This window comes from Octopus bimaculoides, chromosome 19 (assembly GCF_046866305.1).
Source record: "Octopus bimaculoides isolate indiv1 chromosome 19, ASM4686630v1, whole genome shotgun sequence".
NCBI lineage: Eukaryota > Metazoa > Mollusca > Cephalopoda > Octopoda > Octopodidae > Octopus > Octopus bimaculoides.
Genome location: NC_142946.1, coordinates 33,379,564 through 33,397,448, shown reverse-complemented (window position 1 = coordinate 33,397,448; position 17,885 = coordinate 33,379,564). Strand labels below are relative to the sequence as shown.

Genomic DNA, 17,885 nt, shown 5'->3' with positions numbered 1-17,885 from the left:
CTCTTCCAAGAGAAGACCAGCTACAGACAGTGTTTGACCCTGATATTTGTTTATGGACATGGCAAAAGTCACACGAAAGGGGAATTGTAGTCTTCTGAATGTAAAAGGAATGTCTGCTCCTGATGGAGTAAGAGGAATTCTTGGAATAAAGACGTCATCCCCTTTTGCACATCCAGAAAGAATGGTAGCCTCGATAACGTGTGACATCATTTTCTAAATAATGCTCATCTGTTATGATCGGGTTAAAATTTCATCAACACATAAAAAATATATGAATTTTCATGGGAGTTATGGCCGTTATGCAAAGAATATAATTTCCAAATTTCATAAAGATCCATTCAGTACTTTTGACGTAGTTTTGGATAAGAAAACAAATGACTAATGTGTGTGTTTGTGTGCATGTGTATGTGTGTGTGATGGGTGTATATATGTATAGATATCTGTATGCATGTATATATGTATATATGTGTACATATTACATGTACATCTATATATATATATATATATACATCTACACATGTATACATATACATGTATGTATAGATCTATATATATATACATATACGTGTACATCTATATGTATACATATACATCTCTCTCTCTCTCTCTCTCTCTCTCTTTCTCTCTCTCTTTCTCTCTCTCTCTCTTTCTGTCTCTCTCTTTCTCTCTTTCTCTCTCTGTGAAAGTATCTGTCACTACAGTATCGAAATGTGATTGTTTCAGTTAGTGGAATAGTTTCATTTTTAAAGTGAAAGTATTTGACATGAGTGTTTTTGTTTCACTTTTGACACGTAATACTTAAACACAACTGGAACCCTAAGTAAGGCATGTGTAAAATTTGAATGAAATTGGTTGTGTAATTCTCGAGTTTTAGGGATTCACACAGACAGACAGACAGACAGACAGACAGACAGACAGACTGACAGACAGACAGACAGACAGACAGACAGACAGACATTCTCATTTTTATATATATATAGATATATAAATAAGGAGGAAGGACATAATGAGTAAGATTTACTGCAATAGTTACTTTGAGAAAAAAAATATATTTTCATAAATGTTCACTGCCTTACAGAAACTATATCAGCTAAGCAAATGACCTTCCCTTGAAAGCATTAAAAACACTCTAACAAAATCCGAACACTATTTCAGAAAATTATCTCCATTCTCTTTGAGCATATAAAAGACAAATTTAGATGGGGGAAAATTAGCAAGATAAGATAAGGTAAATTTGTCTCTTCATTTCTCCAGAATTACATTTGAGAAAAGACTCGTACACATCAATATCCATCCTTAGACATCAGAAAGATCAGAAACGCTACAGAAATAGGTAAAATTAAAGGACGATCATGGAAAAATGGCACATGCTATGAAATTAATGAAACTCAACTAAATCTAAAAACTTAATATAAAATAAAATATTCTCTGTAGATTCTTCACAATCCGATGGAATGGCTTTTTCCTCAATATATTTATGCACCATGCAGTTAAAGCAAAGTAATTATTGAAATTAATCCTTATTCATTTTGTCGCAGTTTAGACAACTTGTCTTGGAAATTTAAAATTGAACAGCTTGCATATAGGCGCAGGAGTGGCTGTGTGGTAAGTAGCTTGCTTACCAACCACATGGTTCTGGGTTCAGTCCCACTGCATGGCACTTTGGGCAAGTATCTTCTACTATAGCCTCGGGCCGACCAAAGCCTTGTGAGTGGATTTGGTAGACAGAAACTGAAAGAAGCCCGTCGTATATATACATATATGTATGTGTGTGTATATGCTTGTATGTCTGTTTTTGTCCCCCCAACATCACTTGTCAACCGATGCTGATGTGCTTACATCCCCGTAACTTAGCGGTTTGACAAAAGAAACCGATAAAATAAGTACTAGGCTTACAAAGAATAAGTCCTGGGGTCAATTTGCTCGACTAATTTTCTAGCATAGCCGCAGTCAATTGACTGAAACAAGTAAAAGGGGAAAAGAATATGTACAAACAGCTATGGTACATGGCAGTGAGACATGGGTTTTGACTACTGAGGATATGCACAGGCTTGAAATAAATGAAGCTAATATGCTCCACCGGATGAATAATGTCAGTGTGGATATACAACAAAGTGTAAGTGAGTCGGGAGAAAAACTGGGAATACAAGGCATCAATTGTAGTGTGCAAGAGAGAAGACTGTGCTAGTATGGTTACATGATGTGTATGGATGAAGAGTGTTGCACCAAGAGATGCCAATCTCTAATTGTGGAAGGAGTAGACCCAGGAAGACGTTGGGACTAAGTGGTGAGAAAGGATCTTCAGACACTGGGCTTAACATAGGGGCTGACAAGGGTCTGAGACTCCTGGTGGTTTGCTGTGCCTAAGAAGACACATCAAGGTAAGTAAAATTGTAGTGGTTCTTACATATAAGCATGTCCCCTGCATCCCTTTCCAGCTGAGTGTTGCTAATTTTGCAGGCTCATGGGTGCTGGTGTCACGTATAAATCGCCCATACTGGCACCACATAAATGCACCCAAGCCAATGCTGCATAAAAGCTCCTAGTACACTCTGTAAAGTGGCTGATGTTAGGAAGGGCATCCAGCCATAGAAACCATGCCAAAACAGACATAGAGCCTGGGCAGCTCTTCAGTTGGCCAGTTCCTCTCAAACCATCCAACCCATGCCAGCATGGAAAATGAATGTTGATGATGACCAAATTAAACATTAGTGTGAGGAAAAAAATTGACTCAAAATCCAACAGAGAAAAGAATATTGATTGTTAAACACCAAAAATTATCCAGATATTTTATTAGCAACCTCAAATACAATCGGGTTGAAGTTGAGGGAGAATTACCTGACACCTATGTTTCAAACTCTCACAACTTTAACAACAACAACAACAACTATTATGACCAATTTTTACTTTCAAAGATGATGCAACAGCATAAAATGAAGATGCGATATTTGCAATGTAATGGTTTCAAACAGGTAGGAGGAAAAGAAGGAGAAACCAGAAATTACTCATTTTGCCCCGGTTACCAGTTTGATCTCTTTTCCCATATATGTTGTATATGTGTGCATGCATGTATGTATGTATGTATGTATGTATGTATTCATGCATATATATACACACACATATATGTATGTATGTATATACATACATACATAGGTGTGTGTGTGTGCGTGTATAAATATATGTATGTATATTTTTTTTTCCTTCTTTTTCAGAAACAAATGAACAAAGAAATGTTTGATCAATTGTTTGCCTGTTATTATATACACATATCTTTGGTTATTGATTGAATATAAACCCGCACATATATTCGAACGAACACTCTCTCTTCATATCTTGCTTTGACTCTCTTTCTCCCCCCCCCCCCCACAATACTGACATTCATACAAATGCTCGCACATTTTCACAATAACACACACACACACACACACACTAATAAAAATATATATTCTCATACATACTTATTCACACACATACACATTGACACCGACATGCTCTCAGACATACACATATTAACAGATGCGCCCACACAGACCTACATTTAAGAGTGGAAACATGTTTAATCGAGAAAATTTAACAATGAATATGTGTGTGTGTGTGTGTGCATGTGTGTGTGTGTGTGTGTATGTAAGTATTTATGCACGTATGTGTAGGCATATGTGTGTATGTATTTTTATATGTGTGTATATTTATGCGTATGTGTTGGATATCTGCTTATATCTAATGCTTCGCTTTTTCTAGCATTTTCTCACTCTCTCCCTCTCTTTCTCTCTCTGCAAAAAGCAGGTATGTAAGGAAAAAGAGAAACAGAGAGAGTTGAAATGACTGAGAGAGAGAAAGAGAGAAAAAAGATAGAGATAAAGGTAAAAAGAGAAGTAATGAGACAGATAGAGAGAGACAGAAATAGAGAGTGAGAGGGAGGCAAAGAGATAAAAAAAAAGAAGTATAGAGAAGAGTGGATATAAGAAGTGAAGTAGTTAGAAATGGAGGAGTAGTGGTAGGGGAGAGAGAGAAAAGGGCATGTGTATGTATGTGCATGTGTGTGTGTGTGAGTGTGTGTGTGTGTGTGTGTGTGTGTGTGTGTGTGTGTGTGTGTGTGTGCACTAGTGCTATCATGTAATAATTCAATGTTGTATCTTTTCGTTATACATAAATGAATTTACTGCAAATGTGTTCCATATTGCAGTGAAGTCACACAATACAGCAATGTAAATATACATGTGGCTAAACGTTTAAAATATGTACGTTAATTAAAATTAAAATTAAACAATGTTCCTTATATCTACTTATATTTACCCATTCATTTGTGGAGAAATAATCATTTTTTTTTTTGTCATGGGCAAGTCATTATACCAATAATAATAAACACACTGTCATCATCATCATCATCATCATCGTTTAACGTCCGCTTTCCATGCTAGCATGGGTTGGACGATTTGACTGAGGACTGGTGAAACCGGATGGCAACACCAGGCTCCAGTTTATTATTATTATTATTATTATTATTATTATTATTATTATTATTATTATTATTATTATTATTAAGGTGGTGAGCTGGCAGAATTGTTAGCATGCTGGATGAAATACTTAGTGGTATTTCGCCCGTTGATATGTTCTGTCTTCAAATTCTGCTGAGGTCAACTTTGCTTTTCATCCTTTCGGGGTCGATAAATCAAGTACCAGTTGACTACTGGGAATCGATGCAATCAACTATCTCCTACACCCAAATTTCAGGCCTTGTGCCTATAGTAGAAAGGAGTGTTGTTGTTGTTGTTGTTGTTATTATTAAGGCAGTGAGCTGGCAGAATCACTAGTATGCCAGGCAAAATGCTTTGTGGTATTTCGTCCATTTTTACATTCTGAGTTCAAATTCCACCGAGGTCAACTTTGCCTTTCATTCTTTCTGGGTAAATAAAATAAGTACCTGCTAAACATTAGGGTCGATGTAATCGACTCATCTCCTCCCCCAAAATTGCCGCTCTTGTAGCAAAAATTGAAGCCATTCTGATTATTATTATTATTATTTGCATAATGGCCCTCCAAGACACAATATTTGTTTCAATACACAAATTCACATTAAGAATCTTGCAAACTAAATGCAAAAATGAAGTAATGATTTCTTAAACATAAGTGAAGGGAACAACTGATTATATTGGGCCAGGTATTTGGCTGTATTTTATGAACCCTGGAAGAATAAAGGTAAAGTTGACCCCAGCAAGATTCAATCTCAGAACAACATAAAGAGCCAGAATAATTACCATTTTTTGATATTCTAACAATTCTGTCAATCCAGAAAAGAAATATTAAGTATATGTCCAGCTTTTTATAGTAGTTTCGGTCAGCGTAATGATGAAATGATGTGCTGTTTTTTCTCTATGGATGGACATAACAAAATGGACTGAAACAACTAACAGGTGGATTGTATTCGTGATTTCTTTCATAGTAAATAGATGTCAATGGTTAACAGCCTTGTTGGTGAAATTTGGCAGATGAAGATTTTATGAAAGGTCATTAGATGAGCTGTACCTGCAATGCCATCTGGGCCCAGTTTAGGATCCCTTTGTTGCTTGGATTGTGACATAACGCTAAGAATGTGCAAAAGTTGAGTGATTTTATTCTTTTATTCTTGTATTTGTTTCAGTCATTTGACTGCAGCCAAGCTGGAGCACCACCTTAAAGGGTTTTTTAGTTGAAGAAATCAACCCATGAACTTATTCTTTATAAGCCTAGCACTTATTCTATCAGTATCTTTTGCTAAACCACTAAGTTACGGGGGACATAAACACACCAACATCAGTTGTCAAGTGATGGTGGAGGAACAAACATAGACATGAACACACACACACAGAGCTTCTGTCTACGAAATCCACTCAGAAGCATTCGGTCAGCCCAAGGCTATAGTAGAAGATTCTTGCCCAAGGTGCCACACAGTAAGACTGAACCTGGAACCATGTGGTTGAGAAGCTTCTTACCACACAGCCACGATGTGCCTGTTTACATAACATGGAATAAAACAATAATAATAATAGTTTCAAATTTTAGAACAAGACCTATAATCTGGTGTTGCCACAGATCTAGGACTCAATTCTGATCTATGTATGTTGTGGATTGCAGTCAATAGATAACTGTTACAGAGCCCATGTGTTGTATGTCTGGGAGCCTAAAGTGCTGCTGCCAAGATGGCTCGATGTATCTGATATTCAAAATGTCAGCTTTGACACAAACACTGTGTCATGCTGATTCAAGGATGGAGGAAATGCCACATGGAACATTCTAGATGTCAAATGCATAAACACAGTAGTTGTACATTTATGTAATATAATGAGTTGAAAAACTTCAATTAACTGAAATTAACCAATTGACCATGAACAGAAACTCCCTCTCAGAGAGTTACGACTCACCTTTCAGAGGCATCAGGTGATGCCCATTAGGGTGCTTGGCTGTTCTAACACCTTAGCCTTGCCATCATCTGTGGTAATGCCGCAAGCATGTTGGTTTGCTTCAATAGGTTCCATTGAACCTTGTGGTTTGTGACTAATTGAGGTACTTGGTGTTGAATTGATGTTTTTTTTCTATTTTCCTTTTTTTTTTGCTTTTTTGTTTTTCTTTCCTTGTTCCTCTTTTCTCATTTATTTTTCTCCCAGTTTTGAATTTATATTTTCAATGCGGTTTTGTATTATATATATATCATATACATACATGTTATATTCCAATAAAATGTCAAAGAAGATAATTCCAATAATATGATAATATAATTGAATTTTTGAAAACTAATGACTCTGTAGATAAATCTGGAACTTGTCTTTGAAGCTGACAGCAAAAGAGATGTTTCAGTTTTACATAAACCACTCTTTGATGCATATTTAGCTCAATCAATTAGAAATAATATGTAGTGAGTAGAGATTATTTAGACTAATTAATTACATAGACAAGCTAAATCAAAGTTCTTCAACTTGCTGTTTTATTTTTGTGAAGCCCAATCATATGTTAATAGGTAACAGCCTTAGGTGTGAAGTGGATGGTGATAGGATGGAGGACAGAAACTGTTGAAGTCTGTTCAATGGTTTCTAACTGTAATTCAAAAGTTCAGCTGTGCCATATACTGTGTCACTGAGTCTGCTTAGGATTATGTCAAGGGTTCATGGGCCTGTGAAATATTCAGCCACTTTGTACTAAAATACTATGAATAGATGATTCAATTGATCAAACAATAGAATACCCATCGTTATAACTGATTGAAGGATCCTTTTATTGTATCTGAAAGCATATTAGACACACTTATTTTTCTCCCAAAAATGTGTTTAAAAAAAATCGCCCTTGGGACCTACATGTGAAGTTGCTTTAAATATTTATTTCAGGTTTTGGTACAATGGCAGCAATTTCAGGGAGGGGGTAAGTCGATCACATCAACCCTAGTATTCAAATGGTGTGTATTTTATCAACCCATAAAGGACTAAAGGCAAAGTTGACCTTGGTGGAATTTGACCTCAGAATATGAAAACAGATGAAATGCCGCTTAGCATTGCACCCAGTGTGTTGATGATTCTACCTGTTCACCACCTTAAAGTTACTTTAAATATTACATGCTTTAATACATTACATATTTTATGCCTTTATATGGTACTTACACAATGCTGTATATCACCACAACATACACCGTCACATTATATAAACACTAGGTTAACATGCAGTTTACTGTCATAAGATAGTGACAATGAATTACCTTTAAAAAATGAAAGTATACTGTGACAGAAACTGTAAGTGATGACAATGATATACCAAAATTCTATAAAACACATTTGGTATCCAATGAGTGGGTTTCCTATGTAGGACTTGGCAACATTTATACTCATGAAGTTGTCAAACCATTGGACTCAATTTTGTTCATCCAAATAATGACAGCATCCACACACAGTCTATAGAACAGTGATTCTCAACGACTTTTTTTTTACCTACGGAACCCTTTGATTCCCATTTTATTCAGATGTACCCTCCTAGCCATTTGATGTTTAAAAAATCCTAATATATTTTTATAATTAAATATTATTAGGAATTGTATTTTAGAAAATTGTTTAAATATTCTGTGTCTTGAAGAAGTATAACCAATTTCTTACACATAAAATTTTAACAAAACCTTATATGGTCCTGCAAGGGCCATATGGACCCCTATTGAGAACCGCTGCAATAGAAGAAGGACAATGGATGCTCACCAAGAAGAAACTGGTGACAATGTTGAATTAGGGATGATATATTTAATATGTTCATGAGGCTTGTGTGGTAAAACAAATTTAGAGATTGAGAAAAATTATGAATCTCATTTCATGCATCAATGACAGTTATGTTTTCTAGTCAATGTGATTGTTTTTATCTTATATAAAATATATGTGCAGTTTTCATGTTATATTAAATACACTGCTGGACAAAATCTTAAGATCAGTGAAAAAACTGCCCAAATGAACTCCTTGCAGACCGATATATTCAACTAATTTTCATTATAAATCCATAATTGGCAAATAGAAAAGGATATACGAAAAAAACCTAAAGAAACGTTTAACATTTAATGCAGAAAATATAAACAAACAGTATATATACATTTAAGTATTGGATACCTTGGTACATCACATACAATATTTACATGAAATTACAATATGTCATTGTCGTCATTTCCAGTTTCTATCACAATTTACTTTCATTTTAAAGAACAATTTACTTTCATTTTAAAGAACAATTTACTTTCACTATTTTACAATGGTAAACTGCATGTTAACCTAAACACTACGCAATACTATATAACACTAATTTAATTTTCTATTTGCTACAGTACTATTACTACAGTTCTATTGACTTTTGTACAATAACTATTGTACTATGACAGCTGAGCTATGTGTACAGCTGACTACAGTACTGTAACTACTGACCCCACCACAGTGATTGATACTGCATTCCTACAGTACAGAGCATATGATGACTTATTCTATACAGGGCCAGTACAGAAAAATAAGGTTAGATTTTATGTTACACGACCTGCAAGATATAGCAGCCAAATCGTCATCAATTCACATCCTGCCATCTTTAAAAAATGTGACTCCACACTGGATGGGTCTATGGGTCTAATTGGTCTGTTTACTGTTACAGTACAGTAATGTTATGTCAATATCATCGTCATCATCATCATCATCATCATCATTTAATGTCCGTTTTTCATGCTGACTTGAGTTGGAGAGTTTAATAGGGTCTGAGAAATTGCTGAGCTGTGTCAGGTCCCGTTACAGTACAGTCTAATTAGTCTGCCTACTATGATGTCACAGTATAGTCTAGTAGTCTGGCAACAGTGATGCTACAGTACAGTTCTGTACAGTTACAGTACAGTTTAATTAGTCAGAATAACTTGGTAAAGATACAGTTTTATAGTGTCACAGTACAGTATAATTAGTCTGTTGTAGTGCTGCAGTACAGTCTCATTAATTTGTGTATAATGGTGTCAAAGTTCAGTCAAATTACTCTATGCATTGTAGTGTTACAGTACAGTGAGAAATTTAGTCTGTATTGTAACATCACAAAAGTGAAGTAGTTGATATGTCTCTTAGGAAACCATTAACTAAAGCTTTGATCAATTTATTGATCTCCTATGTGTGGTTTGCTGTATGGTTGCACACACACACACACACACACTACAAACACACACACACACACACACACACACACACACACAAACACAAACACACACACACACAATGTATATATACATACATACATGCATATATATATATACATACATACATATATACATACGCACTTACAAACATATATATATATATATATATATATATATATATATATATATATATATATATATATATATATATTTATATATAAAAGTATTTGTTTCTTCCATACATGTTCACACACATATACAGTATCGCATATACTAGTTCATAACATTTAGTACACATGTGTAAATGTGTATGTGTATAAGTGTATGTATATGCTTATGTGTATAAATATTTTAATATGAATACTGAGTTCTTTAGATCCTCAGAGAAGTCATGCCCATCATCCATATGGATGGAAAAATGATTAACGCATGTATGTGTGTATGTTTCCATATACATATATATACAGACACGTATGTGATTGTGTACATATGAATATATGTATATGTCTGCATGTGCATGGATATATAAGTGTATGCATATGTGTACATGTATGTGCTTGTGAGCATGTTTACTGTGTTATAGGCACAGGCATGACTGTGTGGTAAGAAGCTTGCTTCACAACCATGTTCCCAGGTTCAGTCCCAATGTGAAACACCTCAGGCAAGTGTTTTCTACTATGGCTTCAGGTTGACCAAAGCCTTGTAAATAGATTTGGTAGACAGAAACTGAAAGAAGTATGTTGTGTATATATATACGACACTGCTTTTCCCCTTCCCAGGCTACAGGCCCACACCCCCAACACCCATACTGTTAGGATTGGCACTCTCAACGTCGGCACGCTGAAAGGTAGATCTGGTGAAATTGTTGAGATGCTTGAACGGAGATGCTTGAACGGAGATGCGTAGATATGTGCTGCATCCAGGAAGTAAGATGGAGAGGAGGTTCTGCAAGGTTCCTCACAGGCAAAGAACACAGGTACAAGATTTTCTGGGCAGGGAACACTGACGGGGTCGGGGGCGTAGGAATACTTCTAGCGGAGAAATGGGTGGATAAGGTAATCGAGGTCGTTAGAGTAAGTGACAGAGTACTTAAGATCAGACTAGTGCTTCATCATAGATTAGCTACTGTCATTTCAGCCTATGCACCTCAACCTGGGCTACCAGATGGTCTGAAAGACCAATTCTATGACACCCTCTTGCAAACTACCTCATCGACGAGTGACAGGGACCTTCTCTTTGTGGCTGGAGACTTCAACGGTCATGTCGGACGTCGTGCTGGGGGCTTCCATGGCATACATGGAGGCTATGGCTTCGGTTCCCGCAACGAGGAGGGAACCAGACTGCTGGAGTTCTGTGATGCAACCAATCTTATGGTCTGCAATACCAACTTCAGGAAACCTGCCAGTCACCTAGTCACCTACCGCTCCGGCAGACACTCTAGCCAAATCGACTACATCCTCGCCAGAAATAGGGAAAGAGGGCGGCTTATAAATGCCAAAACCTACCCTGGCGAAGAATGTACCCCACAACATAGATTAGTAGTTAGCGACTTTGGGATCAAGGCAAAATGGGTGCCCAGAATTAGACAGGCTTGGAGAAGAAGGGTGTGGAAGCTTAAAGACCCTGCAAACGGACAGAGACTTAGAGACAAGTTACTTGAAGCATTTAACGAAATAGAAGGGGATATAGCATCATACAACGTGGAAGACAATTGGAGATTTCTGCGGGACAACCTGTTGAAAGCCACCGACCAGATTTGTGGGTGGTGTAAGGTCCCCTCCCAACCCAGAGTAACGTGGTGGTGGAACAAGGAGGTAGACAGGGCTATTAGACAAAAGAAACAAGCTTGGAAGGACTGGAAGAACGGTGGTAGCAGGGAATTGTACCAATGTGCCAGAAGGGAGGCTAGGCGACAGGTTTATTTAGCCAGAGGGGAAGCAGATAAGGAAAGATTTGCCAATGTTCTGCGCCGTGAGGACCAAAGACTCGAGGTATTTCGTGTTGCAAGACAGTGTAGGAGAGAGAATAGTGATGTTGTAGGAGAGAAATGTGTTCGCATGGATGATGGTACGCTTGCATTAAATGAGGATGCAAAGAAAGAGATCTGGAGATGCCACTACGATAGATTGCTTAATAAAGAGAATGAATGGGAGAAAGAGAGCCTGCCTTATGTCGACCCAATAGAGGGACCAGCTATCCGAGTTGATAGTACCAGGGTAGATAAAGCAATTAAGAGTATGAAGACCGGGAAAGCCCCCGGCCCATCAGGAATCACTGCAGAGATGCTCAAAATATCTGGCAGTGTTGGCTATAGCCTTGTCACCCGTATTACGAACCAGGTGATACACGAAGGAGTCATACCCTATGACTGGTGTAGCAGCATCATAGTCAACTGCTACAAAGGTAAAGGGGACGCTTTAGATACAAATAATTACAGAGGCATCAAGCTGTTAGATCAGGTTATGAAAGTTACAGAGAGGGTCATAGCCCAACTAATTAGGGAGCGAATCAATTTAGATGAGATGCAGTTTGGGTTCGTGCCAGGTAAAAGCACTACTGATGCCTTATTTCTAGTGAGACAGTTGCAAGAGAAATACCTAGCTAAGGATAAACCTCTGTACCTGGCTTTCGTTGACATGGAGAAAGCCTTTGACAGGGTCCCCCGATCCCTTATCTGGTGGTCAATGAGGAAACTTGGGAGAGAAGAATGGCTAGTGAGAGCTGTGCGAGCCATGTACAGAGATGCTGCCAGTAAGGTGAGGGTTGGAAATGAGTACAGCAATGAATTCCGGGTAGAGGTAGGGGTCCACCAAGGTTCCGTCCTCAGCCCCCTATTATTTACCATAGTCCTCCAGGCAATCACAGAGGAGTTCAAGACAGGTTGCCCCTGGGAGCTCCTCTATGCTGATGACCTTGCCCTAATTGCGGAGTCACTATCAGAACTAGAGGAGAAGTTTCAGGTGTGGAAGCAAGGTCTAGAATTGAAGGGCCTTAGAGTCAACCTAGCTAAAACCAAAATCCTAATAAGTAGGAAGGTAGATAAAACACAAACCCCTTCAGGTAGATGGCCCTGCTCAGTATGTAGAAAAGGAGTAGGCAGATGTTCAGGTGCAATAAAGACTGCAAACAAACAGGAAACAACTTCTATCTCATTCCAGGGTGAAAAACTAGAGGTAGTCGATAGCTTCCGCTATCTGGGCGACCAAGTTAGTAGTGGGGGTGGGTGCGCTGAAAGTGTAGCTGCTAGAATAAGAATAGCCTGGGCAAAGTTTAGAGAGCTCTTACCCCTGCTGGCGACAAAGGGACTCTCACTCAGAGTAAAAGGCAGACTGTATGACGCATGCGTACGAACAACCATGCTACATGGCAGTGAAACATGGGCTGTAACTGCTGAGGACATACGTAAGCTCGCAAGGAATGAAGCCAGTATGCTCCGTTGGATGTGTAATGTCAATGTGAATACCCGTCAGAGTGTAAGTATCTTGAGAGAAAAGCTGAACATTAGAAGCATCAGTTGTGGCGTGCAAGAGAGACGATTGCGCTGGTATGGACATGTGGTGAGAATGGAGGAGGATAGCTGCGTGAAAAAGTGCCACACCCTAACAGTTGAGGGAACCCGTGGAAGAGGTAGGCCCAGGAAGACCTGGGCTGAGGTGGTGAGGCAAGACCTTCGTACATTGGGCCTCACCGAGGCAATGACTACGGACCGAGACCTTTGGAAATGGGCTGTGCGTGAGAAGACCCGGCAAGCCAAGTAAGATCGTTGCCAGTGCCCCTGGACTGGTTCTTGTGCGGGTGGCACATGAGATGCACCATTTTGAGCGTGGCCGTTGCCAGTACCGCCTGACTGGCTCCTGTAGGATTTTCGAGCGAGATCGTTGCCAGTGCCCCTGGACTGGCTTGTGCGGGTGGCACATAAAAGACACCATTTCGAGCGTGGCCGTTTTCGTGCGGGTGACACGTAAAAGCACCCACTACACTCTCTGAGTGGTTGGCGTTAGGAAGGGCATCCAGCTGTAGAAACTCTGCCAAATCAGACTGGAGCCTGGTGTTGCCATCCGGTTTCACCAGTCCTCAGTCAAATCGTCCAACCCATGCTAGCATGGAAAGCGGACGTTAAACGATGATGATGATGATGATGATGATCTTCATGGTCAAAAACAAAAAGCGAAATTAACTGGACTAGTCTCAGTGATTTGTGAAAATGTCTTCAGTGATCAAGTAACTTATAAACAGCATATAAAGACTTAATTAGATGGATCAATCAGGAAGACATGGGACGAAGTACACCTAGGAAGATATTGGACGAAGTACAGAAGGATGACCTAAGAATACTGAACCTTTTGGATGAGGTAACAAAAGACTGAGATACGTGGCACCTTGCTGTACTCAAGAAGACCTGTCCTCCACAGCAGAAGTGTTAAGGTTGCATCCCCTGGTGAAGAAGATTATTGGCCTGTAAGAGTTCTGTGCTGGTTCCACATAAAAAGCACTTGTGCCAGTGCCATGTAAGAGAGTGCTCATGCTAGTGCCATGTTAAAAGCACTCAGCACACATTGTAAAGTGGTTGGTATTAGGAAGAGAATCTAGCAATAGAAATCAAGCCAAATCAGACTGGAACCTGGTGCAGCTCTCCTTCTTGCTAGCTCTGGTCAAACTGTCCAACCCATGCCAGCATGGAAAACAGACATTCAGGATGATGATGATGATGATATCTATATATATATATATATATATATCAAGGCCATAGTGGAGGCTGAGGACAGTTACATTGAGTAAAATGTTATCTCCCAGCTATAATCTGGTTGATATTTTTTTGGTTTTTTAAAAATACTTTTAGTTTTGGATGGAATACTGTTTTCTTTTCCTTTTATGCAAACCGTCAAATTTAACCCAAACACCCTGTACATATTACACACACGCACGCACGCACGCACGCACACACACACACACACACACACACACACACACACACACACATTATTCATGGACATACATTCTTGGCAGCTTGTTTGGTTATTAAATTACTAGTATGATCACTGTTTTTCTTCAATGCTTTATTGTACTACAGAATTTATCTGCAGATATTAGCCAAAACAATTTTTTAATCTTTTAATAAAGAGGAGAGAGGAAGGTAGCGCGCTGGCAGAAACGTTAGCACACTGGGTGAAATGCTTAGCGGTATTTCTTCTGTCTTTACGTTCTGAGTTCAAATCCGCCAAGGTTAACTTTGCCTTTCGTGGTCGATAAATTAAGTACCAGTTATGTACTGGGTTGATCTAATCGACTGGCCCCCTCCCCAAAAATTTCAGGCTTTTTACCTAGATTAGAAAAGAGGAAAGAGTAATGCACAAACCTTTTGTGAGACCTTTGAGACTGAAACAAGAGAGGGAAGAAGGTATCTATCTTAACTGAAGACCTGGCCTGAATGCTTGCTAAAGGTATACCCAAGGTACCAGTTGGTGAATATAAACTTTTAAATCAAGCGGCACAGAACGTCTACCACTCAAGTAATAGCTGTAGCAGAATTCAAACTACAAATATAAAAAGCAACAACAAACACAGCAAGAGATCCTAATTTAATGTTCTTAATATTATTCTAATTCAACACACTTTACAGTGTGAAGGGGGTGCTTTTAACATGGCACCAGCATGAGTGCTCTTACTTGGCACTGACATGAGTGCCTTTTACATGGCAACGGCAAAGGGTTCTTGCAGGCCTATCCTCTTCGTTAAGGGGAGCAGCATTAACACTTCTGCAGTGGAGGATGAATGTTGAAGCATACACATCACATGATAGTTGTAAATGAGTGTCACTTTCATACTAGAAGTGTCATTGATTTTCAATGTTCTGTGGAAACATATTTGGTGATGAGGAAATATTATTTTGCTTTGGAAACAACTGAAGGTTGGCAACAGGAAGGGCATCCAGTTATTGAAAATCTACCTCAGTAAACTCAGTCTGACTCATACAACCATAGAAGAGTTGACATTAAAATGCTGATGATAATGCATATATATATATATATATATATATATATATATATATATGTGTGTGTGTGTGTGTGTGTGTGTGTGTGTATATATATATATATATATATATATATATATATATAAATTAATAATTAATAATTTTTACCAAGCCCTTCGGTATGTAAAGCACCATTATCGGTGAGGAACTTATATATATATATATATATATATATATATATATATATATATATATATATATATATATATATATATATATATATATATATATATATATATATATATATATATATATATTATCATTATTATTTAAAGGTCACAATATATGTATTAAAGCGCTACTAATAGTTTCATGTGTTGAGAGAACTCAAACATATTCTTTAGGTGCAAACCACATATCATAACGAACTAAAAAAAATAGAATAGAAGAAACACGATGAAGCTGAGAAGGCAGCATACAGAAAATGCTGACAGCAAACAACAGAAAATGAAAAATAGAAATTGAAACTAAAGTGTCAAAAGGTAAAAAGCGCTATCCTCCTTACGCTTTAAAGGATAAGGCTAGAAAGATATCAAGTCAGTCAGAGATAGGTGGAATTTTGCAATTCTTTAGAATATATTTAAACATATGCATGCAACCACTGAAAGTTTCTGACCTGGTGTTGAATAGAGAGTTAAGGATCTTTAAATCTGAACAGGATCTGTGCTCTTTCAGCCAAACAAAGTCTACATTTATTCGATCCATTCACATAAGGTATGGATTCCTCAGTTACTTTCCATTTAATCACATGCAGTGTTTCGTTATCTTTCACAGTCCATACGTTGCTAGCCAACTTAGTAGCTTTACTTTTGTCCCTACATGGGAAGGAGACTATGTGACTGGTAGAGCGATTTTTAAATTCTCCTTCACATAATCCAATATAGGTCTTCTTATCAGTTGTATTATTATTTAGGGTTGCATTAACTTCTGCCTCGTGTAAGATAGAGTTAATCTTACATCGTTGGTCAAGTGGACAAGATCCTGGTTGTGACAGTTGCAGCTGGATTCAGGTTCTTGGTATTGACCACATGTAATGATACTCTTCATATCTGGGCAGCAGCTATATGATAATTTCACAGAACGCCTATTGAATATTTTCCTGTATCTGTTAGTGGCTGGAAAGTGTTTGTCTAGGAGAGACAGGAATCTTTTACCAATGTTAGTTTTTATATTAAGGAAAAGAGAGGGGCGAACCAAATAATTTTCCTAGGCCTATTTTTTGGTTTCTTATTATCTTGATTAATAATACTAGAGTGGTTAGGATAGCACTTTTTACCTTTAGACATTTTAGTTTCTTTTTCCGTTTTTTGTTTTCTATTGTTGACTGTTTGCATTTTCTATAGGCTGCCTTCTCAGCTTGATCATGTTTCTTCTATTTCTTCTATTTTTAGTTCATTATGATATGTGATTTGCGCCTGAAGAATATGTTTGAGTTTTCTCAACATATGAAACTATTAGTAGTGCTTTAATACATGTATTGTGACCTTTAAATAAATAATATTTATCTCTCACCAGATGGTGTACATTTTTTGTTGAATTTTCTATCATGGATCAGTACATTATATATATATATATATATATATATATATATATACACACACACACACACACCATGAAATAAATGTACTGACATAAACTCTACTTCTCACTTATTATTGTTATCATTATTATTATTATTATTATCATTGTTCAGTAGTTTTATTTTTATAACGTGCTTTCACTTCACTACCGAGCACAGCTCTGTGTGCCTTGGGTATGTGCTGTGGTTTGATTATTATTATTATTATTATTATTATTATTATTATTATTATTATTATTTATTTTTAATCTGCATGTTTGCTACAATCACTCGCCAAGACACACTCAGCATGTGAGTGAAGGCTGTTACAGTAGGGTGAGTGAAAGGTGTTACAGTATGACTGAAAGCTTAGGGAAGGGAACTGGCAGGAGCAGTAGCGAAATATCTTCATGTAATACAACACATACATTTAAACTGATTGGGTTTTTCTAATGATATGGGCAGTATTTGTCAGCACAATCTTTTGGATTTCTCTGAGACATGGTTCTCCTGGGATATTATCTAGATGCTTCTGAAATCCCTTTGTTATCATATCTAGGGCACCCACAATATCAGGAACAGATCTCGCTTTAAGATGCCACATCTTTTGTATTTCAATTTCCAGGTCCTTATATTTACTTAAT

General features: G+C 37.6%; 1 protein-coding gene across 50 annotated transcripts in view; it reads right to left on the bottom strand.

Annotated features, from left to right (window-relative positions):
- Nucleotides 1-17,885, bottom strand: part of LOC106870491 (fas apoptotic inhibitory molecule 1-like) — a 172,289-nt gene that overhangs the window by 140,301 nt on the left and 14,103 nt on the right. The gene's annotated exons all lie outside the window — the stretch shown is intronic.